The 14,494-nt window shown below is 33.0% G+C and overlaps 1 long non-coding RNA gene across 1 annotated transcript; it reads right to left on the reverse strand.

Annotated features, from left to right (window-relative positions):
- Nucleotides 1-5,418: 5,418 nt before the first annotated feature.
- LOC145738079 (uncharacterized) lies at nucleotides 5,419-12,440 on the reverse strand. Its single transcript, XR_014180575.1, has 3 exons — nucleotides 12,299-12,440; nucleotides 11,959-12,161; nucleotides 5,419-5,453 (listed from the first exon to the last, which is right to left on the reverse strand). It is a non-coding gene; the product is annotated as an uncharacterized LOC145738079 (long non-coding RNA).
- Nucleotides 12,441-14,494: the final 2,054 nt, after the last annotated feature.

Below are 14,494 nucleotides of genomic sequence, written 5' to 3' on the forward strand. Positions count from 1 at the left end.
TGGCGTCGTTTTGTGTTGTGTTTGAGATGGACATGGAGGAATCGCAAGGAGAAAGTGGAGTAGGAGTAGGGTTGTCTGTAGAGACGGAGGAACTGCTTATAGACCTGATTCAAAACTATGAATACCTGTACAACTTGGCCCACAAGGACTACAAAAATAATATAAAAAAGGACTACCTTAAAAATATCAGGTATATTGTTTGAGATGCGTTTTTATTATCCAATTATTACCATAATACCGTTCTTTTTTAAGTAAAAAGATGCCAAAAGATGTGGAAGACTCTAAGAAACAAGTTTACCCGCGAGAAACGCGAAGGGCCTAAGTCGGGAGCTTCGGCAGAAGTGAGGTGGCCATTATATAAAAAAATGATGTTTTTTGAAAAGTGCCACCGACCATGAAAGTAAGTTTAGATAATGATGTTGCATGATTCAATGAAGTACCTACATGGCACTACATGGGTATGTCATTCAAACAGAACTCATACGACTACCTCACTCCCAACTACGTCAATGACAAGACCGCTTTCGGCAGCGTCATCAATTGCCTCAGTATCGTCGCCAGGGTCCATATGGGACACTATGGAGGTGCTGTTGTCGCCTGAGGCTTCCACTAGCAAACATTTAGAAGAAGAGACAGTTACAACACATGATCCAATAATATATCCTGTAGAAACACCACGATCTGGTAATAAATGATTAGTACTTTTTAAATATTTTCGACGACGACCTTAATCTGTCCCCTTTTTCAGAAAAAAAAAGGAAAAAATCTAGTCAACAACCCATTGTTGAGGCCACAGAGTTGCTCTCCGTTGCCTGAACTATATCGGAGCAGATGAAGGTTCCGCACAGCGAGAATAAATCATGTACTGACCACATCTGCGCTGCTTTGAATAATTTGCCACCAGAAGTTGCAAAAGAAAAAAGGAAAAAACTCTTAATGATTTTGTATGAAGCCTAGAATAAGTTAGTTTAAGTTTTTTAGTCAAAAATTATTAACAGCTTAGTTATGACACTGTCTATACAAGTATTTATTTCACAATGTATTGTAAAGTCAAACCCAAACGGATTTATAATAATGGTTATTTTTAACCTCAATGTTTTTTTAGGAACTTCACAAGTTAACCAAAATATAGAAGTCATAGATGTAGAAGTTTCCAACACTCAAATTATGGACAAATTAATTAGCATTGAGAACACATTAAAATTCGTATTAATGCGTTTAAACGCATTAGAAATTTCGAATAAGCAGGTTCCAGAAAATAACATAATGGAGTTGTCGCTGCCAATAAAACTACCTGTATCTTCAATAACTCTCCTTTTAGAAGCAGAAAATGAGATAATAAAAACGGAAGAGATTAAAAAGCAAATGTTATCACTTGTAAACATTTCAGATGCAAGTTCCTGCAAGTATCGGGAAAAAACGCTGCCGATTTCACTAGAAGAGGATTAACGACAATTTTTACCAATAAATTGGTGGTTCAGTGTTCTTGGACAGGCCAAAAAAATAATTTCAGAGTAAAAGACTCTGAATTTGTTCGAATATTAAAAGGCAATTTTTTTTTGTATAAATGTATTATGTTTTACATTTATTATGTATCTACTTCACAGAAGCCGTACAGCACGTATTCGAGTCAGCCACGGATAAAGAGATTGAAAAGTATTTGATGGATTGGTTCCAACATGGGAACCAGAGATTGAAAAGGTACTTAAATTAATTTCATCGCGTTCAGAGCAGTCATAAATAAGAAATCGAAATTTCAAATTGACATTTTTAAATGGGTTATTTAATGCAATACATTAATAAATATATGTATACAGGGTGTCCCGTGACTCGACCGACAATACCTTTGCCATGTCTAGGTGTTCTATGAGTCATTCTGATAACAAAAGGTCAGAGCCACTATACCTATAGGTAAATTCTTTTTTGCTTTGGAAAAATTAGATATGCAACAAACAACTTTTACTATTCATTATTAGGCTTTTCATATTTTCTTGAATATCTCTGATACAAAAACGAATTGACCTATGGTTGCTATAATTTTGTTCATCAGAATAACTCTTTAGAACCCTTTGTCTTGGTATACCTTTGTCTGTCGAGTCACGGGACACCCTGTATATTTGTAGTTAGTAAAAGTTAAGATTTGTTTTTATTTAGAATCTGTTCATTAATTTATTTTAGATGTATTTTTTAAATACATATTTTTTTCCCTGCATTTTATATGCAAATAATGTGAAATACTAAAAGATCTGTTTTAACAGGAATATGTTTTATTATACCATAAATAATAATTTAAAATTAGTGGTTTAATAATATTTTTTATACCTTTACTGCTACGGCACTAAGTCGTATTCGTAAGGCAGAACCATTTTGTTGAACGCTCTCGACAAGGATTTTGATGAATCAAAACTTTTTACTTTACGTTTAACTTAAGGTTATTTACCTGAAAGTAACTTTTATTTGGTTGGTTTGGATTTTCATAAAAGACTTATTTTTAAACTTTAAGATCTGTTATAGGTATATGCCAGTGCAGAAAGGAGATTTATTTATTCATGTGCAGAGTTACTTTTCATAATGTGACAAGCTGTGGTGCCTTTATTTTTGAGTTTAGAATAAAATTTCTTATATGAAAGTTATAGGTATTTTGTATACATGCTGTCTGACAAAAACACCAAGAACAATGAAATTAACAAAATCTACATTTTTAAATGACACTGGAAAATGTTATTACATAAATAAACCGCTTTCCTGCATTTCTTCCGTTTCAAAGACGAAAATGTCAGTGCTTTACCTATGTACTTTTGAAGTGACAAAATGCAGCCAATTTATTTATGTAAAATATATGCAGAGTGTTGGTTTGGAAAAACGTATATTCAGGCGAATTTCTTGATTTGCCATCTACGTTTATTTTTTTATTGACAGCACGTATAAAATATTTATGCAAATATCTTAACTTTTGTATAAGTTTTTTTTCTAAATTGAAAAATAAATAATAAACAACCTCAGCTTGTCACATTATAGATACTAACCCTGTAGAAAAGGAAACGATGCTGGAACGATTTTTACACCAGCATGTGTCGATACTGGTTAGACACAGTTTCGGTTTAATGTCGTAGCCAAAACGAAAATGTTCTATAAAGAAACGTTAGGAAAACGTCCTAGATCAAACATAACCGTTTTATAATCGGTTGTACATTTGTAAGTTGACACAGGTTTGTTGCAGATTCGTAACCGAGTCAAAACTAAAAAGGAACATTTTTAACGTAACAGGGAGAATGTTGAGTTGCGGGACATATAACGAACGTTTAAACTTAAAAAAGATGTAAATGTGTCAAATAAATAACGAAACAAAGAAACATAGAAACTAAATTGTATTGAAACAACGACGTTATTTTGTTTAGTGGGTAATCTAATAATAAATATTGATAAAAAAGTGGAATCAGCTGGGTTTACTTGACCCTGCCGGCTGCCCCCCTGAACGGTGTTATTTAATTTATTATTATTGTAACATTTGTTCCTGTATAGCTGTGATTAATAATTTATTGATGGGTAACCAAATTAAAGTCTGACAAATGGGTAAGAAAATCTACTTTTACGTTAATTTATTGTTATAATGTGTTATGTTTATAGATTTAAAAACTAAAAGTTCTCCGATGACGGAAGAACAAAAGTGAATTATGATGGAATTTATAAAGAAAACTCCAATTTTACAAACCGGAAAACTTTCAAATGGAGTGTCTTACAAAGACGTGTCAAAACTATGGTGTGAATTAACAGATATTCTGAGTTCTGTCCCAGTGCCACGTAAGGAATGGAACGATTGGAGAAAAGCAAGTAAAAATGTATATAATTTTTCTAAAAAAGCCATAAAAATCAAATACAACTTTTTGTTGTGCTTAATCAAATTACCCACCACAGCAGGGTACTACGTTGTGATACAAGGTGTTTTATATTCAACATATGTTTATGTCATAATTAAAAAACGAAAGATTTCAGCAAAAAATAAACTACGTCACTGGATTCTACGGAAAAATATCTATAAGAATCCGTTTTCACCTCTTGTGTGTGTTTTTTCACGTCATCTGTTACGTCACTATCACGTATCAATGATCACGTCAGTGGGCTGTGACTTACACCCGTCTCAGCGACGTTACTGCGACGTCATTTTATTGGTGATTTCGACGTAACAGATGACGGTAAAATCACGTCAAATTCACGACAGCTTGCTATTGGGGGAAATGGGTTATGACAATTCTGCTGACGCCATGTTAAATTTCACAAAAAAGTAACACACTGTCGCAAAAACCGCAACCCCGTATCTTTAAAAATAAGTGAGATACCTTACAAAAGTGTCGAAAATGGGACACCCTGTACACCAACATTCCTTTAGCTATGCGATTAATCGATTCAGATACTCACTTAGTAGGTACGGTACGGAAAAAACGATGTGGTTTGCCAAAAGCAGTTGTATTAAAGAAACTTCAAAAAGGTCAAATATTTGCGCAGCAGAGTAGGGAGGGTCTAATTTTTATAAATTGGAAAGACAACATAAATGTTTTTATGCTGTCAAGTAAACATACTGACAAAATGATCGAGGTGAGGGGCACAATAAACTAAAAACCTGAAGCTGTTTGGGATTATATCAGGGCTAACGAATCTGTCGATCTATCTGATAAAATAGTCGCCTTCGAGTTACTTTTGATCACATCTATGGCGAACGCATACATATATGTTGTACAAACAAAATGAACAAGAAACCATCTCGATCACAGATTTCAAAAAATCCGTCATACAATATTTGACATCTAATAAACTTCAAACTGAAATTTTATAAAAAGGCGTAGTAGCAAAGAAAAGAAGTTTTACTCAAAGAGATTAATCGCAAGAAAGGTACAAAATAAAACAATGTGTAAACTTTTGAGTGTAAAAAAGTGTTTCAAGCGCGTTCTAAGTTTGTATACACATTAAAAGACGCGGTTTTTTTGAAGTTCTAATAATAAACATTCTGGCTCGTTCTTAGAAAACCCACTTGATAAAAGGTTGATTCTTCGATGTAAATCGAAGCTGAGCAGACACAAAAAGTTAATTTTGCTGTAGGATGTTGATCAGTCAGGAAAATAAATTGTACGTTTGATAGATATTAATGACTGATTGCTGGTGTGGTTCAATTCCAATGTCAACTTCTGCACAGTTACTCAGTTCGCCATGCGTAGATTGACATTTAAAGGAATGATAATTCTTGTAATACATCCCCATTTAGTCGGACATTAAATAAAAATTATGCTGCCAAATATTGTGGATAGGAAAATGCTGCATATGGCATAACAGCAAATCGAAATAGCAAATAAAACTACACACAACCCGCGTCCCAATTTTTAGTTTATTAGTAAAATAAATAAGAATTCCAGCATTCCCCTGTACGACTTTTTATGCATCTCGCTTCACCGGGAGAATATCTGAAACAAAGAAAATAATATTACGACAAGAACATAAAAACGTCAACGTGTTTTAACCGATTTCAGCTAAATACCTAACAAAAGATTCAAAAACTTTTTATTACATCCGGAGATTTTCGACCAAAACCGAAAAAGTCAAATTTCTATTTGTTTTTTACCACTTTATTAATGATTATTTTGGAATTTACTCCAGATGTAATAAAAAAATGTAAATTTTTTTACCAAATTATTTAGCAATAAAATGCGCAACGTTGTCTCCATTTATCTAAAGCTCTATCAACAATAGTTTCTGAAATAGCAATGCATCGAATTTGTAACACCCTTTATACAGGGTGTCCCATAACTATATGACAATCTCTCGGGAGCATACCGAGGAGGTCAAAATAATACGATTTGTTCATATAAAGATTTTTCCTAAAGTCACTCCTAAAGGAGATATCGAGCCCCAAAGAACTGCCTTCCAATTAACGGTTTTGGCCGTAACTTTTGAACCACTTTGTATATTGTAATGATTTTTGGGTTTAATGTTTTATCAAAGAAGACCTTCTATTTGATATCAAAACCAGGTATCTCGTCTTAACAGAAAGACAGGAACTAACTGGTACCTAAGACAAAATTTGCTTAAACTTTGACAGCTGTCATTATTTTCAGCTGCAAACGCCATTAATGTATACTCTTGACATTTTTATCGAAAAATTGTACTCTTCTTTTATTTTGATAAAATAAACGGTTTTCGAGATAAATCGATTTTTCATTGAACTGATTAAACCACAATGTTATTAAAAATATTCGTTCCACTAGTTTTTTTATGTAAATTAGTATTCAAAGTTTATGTATAGAATAACGAAAGATATAGAAGAATACTCGTTAATTGAATAAGCATTTAATTATTAATTTTTTTATTAATTTAATTTAATTTTTTAATTATTATTTTATTTATTTTTCACGTCTGCCAACCCCTACTGTCCCTACCAGCTTTCATACTTTTTCGTTTCGTTCTGCATTAATTTCGTTTTCCATGTGTAGTTTAAACAAAAAACGAATTCAAGAAATATTTGCTTAAATACTTGCTCTTTGCAATGTAGTACTTCTTGGTGGGTAATTCGAGCCTTGTTTAAGTCAATTTCTTGATAAAAGTTATGCTTTCTCATCCACATGAAAAAGTAGTGGTATTCAGCATATACCAGATACAGATCTGTAAGATAGGCCTAATTTGTTACTTAAACTATTGTCACGAAGGATAATAAATCAAATTTATTACTTGAACGGAAACATTAAAAAATGTTTATATTACTTGAGCGGAAACATTAAAATTGTGGAATGCGGTCGGAGTGCAACTGCAATTAAGATGCATTTGCTGAATTGCGAAATAATGTGGAATGTTTTCCAAGTACCGATGGTCGAAGGTCGTCACGAGTTGTCGGCTAGACGAGGCCAGGTCTGGGAGTTTTGATTGGTGGAACCAGTGTCTGGAATGCTATAAAAAGGAAGTTGTACCCTAAAGAAGGTTCAGTCAGTTCAGTCCAGTTCTGTCCAGTCAGTCCAGTTTTGCTGTGCACCACGTCGGAGAAGGCAGTACCTAGCCAGGAGACTCCGCTCACGCCACAGAATGTAGTCGTCCTGAATTCTGCAACCCGCACCGGGTTTACAAATTAATTAAATAGTAAACCATCTCTTAAACTATAATAAATCGTAAGTGCCAAACCCTCCACGAAGCTGCCCTCATAATTGTTTAACAAATGTAAGTACAGATTTGTTATTGTAATATTTTGTGCATGTAAAAGGTATTGTTTAAAGTGTTACTTTGGGAATTATGTTGAAGGTTTTATTCCGATTCACCAAGTTGATAAACCAACCATTTTGTCAATTAGTTTTAACTATTATTTAGTTATTAAATTATATTTTTCTACCAAGTGGTTTGATTCTACCTCTGAAACAAGATCTCGGTAAAGGCGTTTATTAAAGTAATAAACGCACGTCTCGTTTAACTTGTTGGGCCAAAAGGGCTTTTACAATTTAAACGTGACACTATACTTAAAAAATGCCAGACGAAAAAAATGTGTAATAATGATGCATCAGCAGGGTTAAATGCCTAGGTTAAGTTTGAAATTGGCATTGTAATTTTACTTGGACCAGCAGGCTCTATGTCTTTCAAAAAATATACATTTACTTGATTTTAGAGTATGATTTTCAACTATTATTGAAATATTGTATAAAAGTTAAAAATATAACTATTTTAGCTGCATGGGAATCTGTTTGACATAACAAAATAAAAATGAAAGCAAAGTGACAAATTCGAACTTTAGTTGACATAACAACAGATGGAATATGACTTAATCAGCTGAATTTGTTTCCTCAAAGTGGTAAGCCGCGTGACGTCACAGTAGGGTGCTCAGGCTGCACAATATGCACTTAAAACTTTTTATATTATTTTTTACATTGAACAGTAGAAACTAGAAATCTATTTTCACAGAATGTACGCACTACTTTCCTGAGATATACCATATTTATAGAAAATGGTAAGCTCAAATAATCAAAATATCAAAAAATTGAATTTTATTAAGTATTGGATTGTTAAAAAAAACATTGCAGCTGCACAAATACAGGGTGTTACAAATTAGATGCATTAGCATTGCTATCTCAGAAAGTATAGTTGATAGAGCTTTAGTTAAATAGAGGCAAAGTTGCGCATTTTAATGCTAAAAAATTAAAAAAAATTCATTACATCCGGAGATATCCAACAAAAACAATTAATCAAATTTCTATTTTATTTTTTTATCACTTTATTATTGATTATTTTGGAAATTCATTTCATTGAATCAATTGCACCTTCTGGAGGCATTAATTTATACTATTTAAGAAAATAATGTTTGTATTTAGATACAACGTTTTGTTTTTTAGATACCATCATCAACTTAATATTTTAAAATACGGACCGGGACTTTTGATTTCGTTTTTTTAGTAGCTACCAACCTACCAAAAATAATGATGTGCCACACTTGTCAAAAAATTATACCTAGTGTACTTAGGTAGGTATTTGTTTTTTTTTTTCAAATATGCATTTGAAATTCATGTTATCATAATGAGTAAATAATTTAGTTTGATATGATTAAGCTGTTTCATCAAAACTCAACCTCGAATTCAAACAGGTGAGTATCCGAAAAATCAATAACTAATCAAAAACATTTTTTTTTTTTTTTAATAAATGAAAAGTACCCTAAGAACTTCTCTCTCTTTTTCGAAGAAGCAATGAACCTAATTATGAAATTATATTAAACTAAATTATCTACTCATTATGACAACATATCAATTTCAATTGATTAATTTTTTTAAAAATCTTAAAATACCAAATACATAATACGAGTAGGTATAGTCAAAATTTTACCCTTTGAGAATGACGTCAAGCAGGTGAAAAAACACGCATGTCTGGAATTAGATCACAAATTTTAACCTACAAATGCTTTGAAAAATGAGTGATCATGAGAGTTTCAGTTGACATCTGGAAACTGTTTCTTTTAGTACTCGAAAAAAAAGCAGCATATTTAGAATTAGCATTTGGGCCTTCTCATTGTAGCGCAGCATTTTTATACCTTTGATATTCGTTTAAATCAAAGTGACAGTAAATGTCAACGTTTTTAATTTGACAGGACGACAAAATTAACAACGTGCCTTTTTTGCTAAAATTGTTTATTTCACATGTTTGATATGCGAGAAACAAAGATGTAAAAAGATGACGTCATTCTCAAAAGGTAAAAATCCAACTATACACTAGGTATATTTTTTTGAAGTGTGACACATTATTAGTTTCAGAAGGTCTGTGGCTACTAAAAAATGAAATAAAAAGTTGAGGTCCGTATTTGAAAATTTGAAGTTGATGTTGGTATTTAAAAAACGAAATGTCGGAGCTAAAACTTAAAACTATTTGTATCGAAAAGTAGTAGTCCATATGCACACAGTGGAGTAGTGAGTGTAAGTGAAATCAAAACTCAGAGTCGATCTCCACAAATATTTATTAAAAAGGTTGTTAATTGCCTAACATGTTTCGGGTGTATTCAGACACCCATCTTCAGAGGCTTAACTAGATCACTAGTCTGCTGACTGTCATTCTAAAAGGGGGGACAGTTGAACCCAAATGTACCAAGGTGGTTTTTTATTCTGCACGGGGGAAAAAACCTTGATCAAAAACCCAGTTCTGGTACAGAGGTGACAGGTTGCTCCGTTTTTTATTCTCGAAGGGGAAAAAAACTTAATCAAAACCCAGTGTTGATGTCAAAAAGTGAAGTTACTAGCTACGTTTTTTATTCTTTAAGGGGGAAAAAACTTAATCAAAACCCGAAGAAGTTGAATGATGTAAAAACTGCATGTCTATCTGAGGAGACCAAATGGACACGAAAGGGACGTCACACAACAAAAAACCGCGGTGGACACTCACAAGTTCAACATTTAACAGATTAAAATGAGGTCGACTTTCCCTTTGTCACTGTGGAGGTGTGACCGTGCAGGGCAACATGGCTTGGGTGCAGCAGGACATGGAGTCTCCATGGAGTCATCAGTCACATCATTCAACTTCTTCGGGTTTTGATTAAGTTTTTTCCCCCTTAAAGAATAAAAAACGTAGCTAGTAACTTCACTTTTTGACATCAACACTGGGTTTTGATTAAGTTTTTTTCCCCTTCGAGAATAAAAAACGGAGCAACCTGTCACCTCTGTACCAGAACTGGGTTTTTGATCAAGGTTTTTTCCCCCGTGCAGAATAAAAAACCACCTTGGTACATTTGGGTTCAACTGTCCCCCCTTTTAGAATGACAGTCAGCAGACTAGTGATCTAGTTAAGCCTCTGAAGATGGGTGTCTGAATACACCCGAAACATGTTAGGCAATTAACAACCTTTTTAATAAATATTTGTGGAGATCGACTCTGAGTTTTGATTTCACTTAAAACTATTTTCTTGAAGAGCATAAAAAAGTGCCCCCAGAAGGAGCCATTGATTAAAGTGGTAAAAAAATAAAATAGAAATTTGAGTTTTCCGGTTTTTGTCGGATATCTCCGGATGTAATGAAACTTTTTTGAATTTTTTTTACCAAATTATTTATCAATAAAATGCGCAACTTTTCCTCCATTTAACTAAATCTCTATCAACTATACTTTCTGAGATAGCAATGCCAATGCATCGAGTTTGTACACCCTGTATGTTTGCTTTACAATTATTGTACTAGATAAGCAAATGTTGTATCATATTGTAACGTGACAATATAAGTAATTTCGTAGCCATCATTTGATCTGAAGAATTGACACGTATATGAATTAGATTATTACTGTTCCTTCAAACGTGCATTTAGATAACACTACATACAGTGCTTTTGAAACATGCATACTGCCTAAGTTCAATAAAATTAAAAAGACTTTTGACAAAAATTCTCAGACTCCTATGTTTCTAATTTTATTAACCTCTGCTTGTGTTGTATGAATTAAAATTATACAGGGCCCAAAAACTGAGTATTTCAAATATTTTTAATCTTTCAAATGGCAACACTTCTTTATTATTCTATAATTTGTATTCTGGAAACAACCAATTCTAAGTATTGTTCTATGCAACTTGTACCACAATTGTCCTGTAAATATTGATAATTTGAAACCAATAATTTTCCAAGTCAGATTAACATCCTCAAAAATTATGTATGACATTTAAAAAAAAAATGTAAAAAGATAATAAACCGTCTTGGTTATTGTAACAGTCCATAGAGTTCATTTGGAATAGCTGATTTTAATTTTTTTCAATTTTTTTACGTAAAAGTTTTGGGGCTTATAATTTTGAAAAGCGTATTTGACATTTGTTTAAAAACAATTGAATATCAGTATGGAGTATGTTGCATGAAATATGTTAAGAATTGTTTGTAGAATCCAAAACCTCCTATAAAAACAAGGTTCCAAGTGTTTTTGGAAAAAGTACAGCCCACTTTATAGAGTGGGTGTACCAGTGGAGAAATTTAGTTCAAGTATTAGTATTCACTGTAAAAATTGAAGGTGATTATAAATAATAAGTGTATGGAGGTTATTACATAACATATAGACTGACAAGTGCCAGTACATAAATAGTAAATACTAAATAAAAAGTTGTAGCTTGTACCTGCAATCCTTTTTCTTTAAGCTGGAACCCAAAACAAAAACAAAAAAGTTAATAAAATAATGTTATTACTAACACTAAAAATAAATTATTTTTTTTTACAAACTCTTTGGGTCATAAGCATTGATTCTATTCTTAGTCCTAATATTAATACTATAACTAAAATTAAATTTTGTTTTATAAACTAGGCTTAAGTCTCTTCCATTTCATCAAATTTATGCAGTATGTACTTTACGAAGACATTGTATAATACATATTTACTTAATGTTGAGCAATGTCGTTTACTAAAGTGTATAATGATAATTATTAAACATAAAACAATAATGAAAACTGCATTGGTTTTCATTTGAATGTTAATTTAAATAAAATCAATATACTGACCTTAAACTTTGCTTTTTTATTCACTGTTGTAATGTAAGTAGTAAAAACCATTGCACACAATGGCACTCTTTAACTTGATTGATATGTTGCAATCTCCTTAGTGGGTAATTTGTTCTTCGCTTAGGTCAATTTCTTCATAAAAGTTGTATTTTCTCATCCACATGGAAAAGTAGTGAAGTATTCAGCATATACAGGATACAGATCTGTAAAATAGGCCCAATTTGTTAGTTGAACCACCCTTAAAAAATTGTCAGACTAGACAAATTTTTAGTAATGTATACAAAAGATGCATCAGCAGAGTTTTTTCAGGTTAGGTACGAAACTGCAATTGTAATCTTACCTGGGCTAGCAGGCGTTGTATGCATTATCACCATTGAAAAATATACATTTACTTGAATTTAGTGAATAATCTTCCCCAATTATTGGATTATTGTAATAAAAATACAATAATTATTTCAGCTGCATGTAAATGACACAACAAAAAAAACAAAACAGCAAAGTGACAAGTTGGCATTTGACATCATAACAGATCCCAGATGGTCTATCAGCAGAACTTCTTTCCTCAATGCGTTACGCCGGGTGACGTCACAGTGGATGCACGAGTCCACAATATGCACCCAAGGGATTACAGGCCTTGTCCGTGGTTTTGTATTACTATTTGATTCTCTCTCTTCATTAAACTAGTCCATCTTCACAGAGTGGAGGCATTACATTCTTCTGAGATGGTATTTATAGGAAGGGGTAAGTTCTACGAAACGAAATATCTAAAAATTTAGATTCATTAAGTATTGGATTTATTGTTTAAAAAAAACATAGCAGCAGCACAAAGATGTTTTCTTTACAATCATAGTACTTGATACGTAGATATTCAGCCTTGTGCCGTAAATTCATTGACTTAATATCAATATTGAAATAATTTCAATGAAAATTGACCACTATTTCAATTTTTGGTCACATTTGATTAAAAAAACTGTAAGTAACAATTGATTGATAAAATTTCAAGCTTTACTATGGCAACATTGCATTGGTGTTATGGCCAGACCAAACCAGACGGAGCAGTACCGACCTAACCTCACAAATTATGTAAATTTTAAACGGATTTTTGTGTGTGGTGTGCGTTGGCTATTGAGCACGTGACCATGTGGGGAACGGATGGTCGTCACTATCAATAAAACACCACCATTTTGCTTATTGAATAAACCGAATTGCATTTATTCATTGCTTGTTGATAGTCTGCCATTAATGGAACATTTCCAGCATGCTTAATACTAAATACACCGCCGTGATATGAGAAAAACCGAAAAACTAGGAACTAGCACGATAACCGACAACCATTTTGTTCACTTGCCCGACACTGTCTCTATTCTCAAATAACCGGGAAAAATGTGCAATGTCAAATAAAAAATAACCTAAGTCGTCTGTCATTATTATCTTGCCCAACACGGACAGATACTTCGACACTAACCTACTCCGAGTAAAGAAACGAACGAGACGGTAGGCAACACCGCCACAGGTGTTTTTCAGTTTTTTTTCCGGCAACGGTAAGTACTTAATTCAAAATTAGGATAAAGTACCAAACTTAATTTTTAAATCAATTTTAGATATGTCTAAGAAAGCCGCAAGACAGCAATATATTCAACTTCTAACTGAGGTAGAAAGTTCTGAGGTTTTAAAGTGGGGAAAAGTTACCCCAGATTTAAAAAGACAATCTTGGGAAAAAGCTGCAAAGGCTATAAATTCTATTGGAGGTACCCAAAAAACTGGTGAACAATGGAAAAAGGTATATAATTTACAGTACTTAAGACTTTTATTGCAATTTCACATGTACCTGTATTGTATTGTATCTGTCTGATTCATTTATATTATAGAGCCTATTAGTAAAATAGACTATGAAATTTTAGGCGTTCATTGAATGGAAATCCCACATAAAAGCAAAAATTCGGAATAATGCGGAACTATCTGATGTAGAAAAAAAAAATGTGTCAATTTAACGGGACTTAAATACGCACGTCACGCACCAGAAGACTTCTTTTTAAAAAGCTTTAATAATACCAAAAGATACAGTTAAAGAATATGTCTTAACTAGATTAATAAATTTTACCGACTAACTAGAAAAAATATGGAAATGACCAATGTCCGCACTGACTGTGGAGGGGATCTGCTGACAGTGCTGACTCGGTGAATCTTCATTAGGGTTAGCGTACTGAGCGGTGAGATAATTCCTCCCCCCTGAGATCCAACGACGAGGGTTAGTGAGGTAGTTGGACATCAGCTAGCTCTATTTTAAAACGATCCTTGAGCTTCTTTGTCCGCTGGTTTACTTCTGCTTTTTGGCAAACAACGGGATCGGTCCATCTTCTTAAAAATGAGGTAGGCTACCACTATGATCATAAGGCAGGAACAGGCGATGGTCCATACACTGGGTACATATGATATTGTTTCTGTAGATAGAAACGGCTGATTATTCAACATTTGAGTTTTTATTGATTTTAGGTCATCAAGATTCATGTCTTCGGTGAGTTGAATTTCCATGAAG

This window comes from Ips typographus, linkage group LG15 (assembly GCF_016097725.1).
Source record: "Ips typographus isolate SLU linkage group LG15, UJ_Ityp_2.0, whole genome shotgun sequence".
Lineage (NCBI taxonomy): Eukaryota > Metazoa > Arthropoda > Insecta > Coleoptera > Curculionidae > Ips > Ips typographus.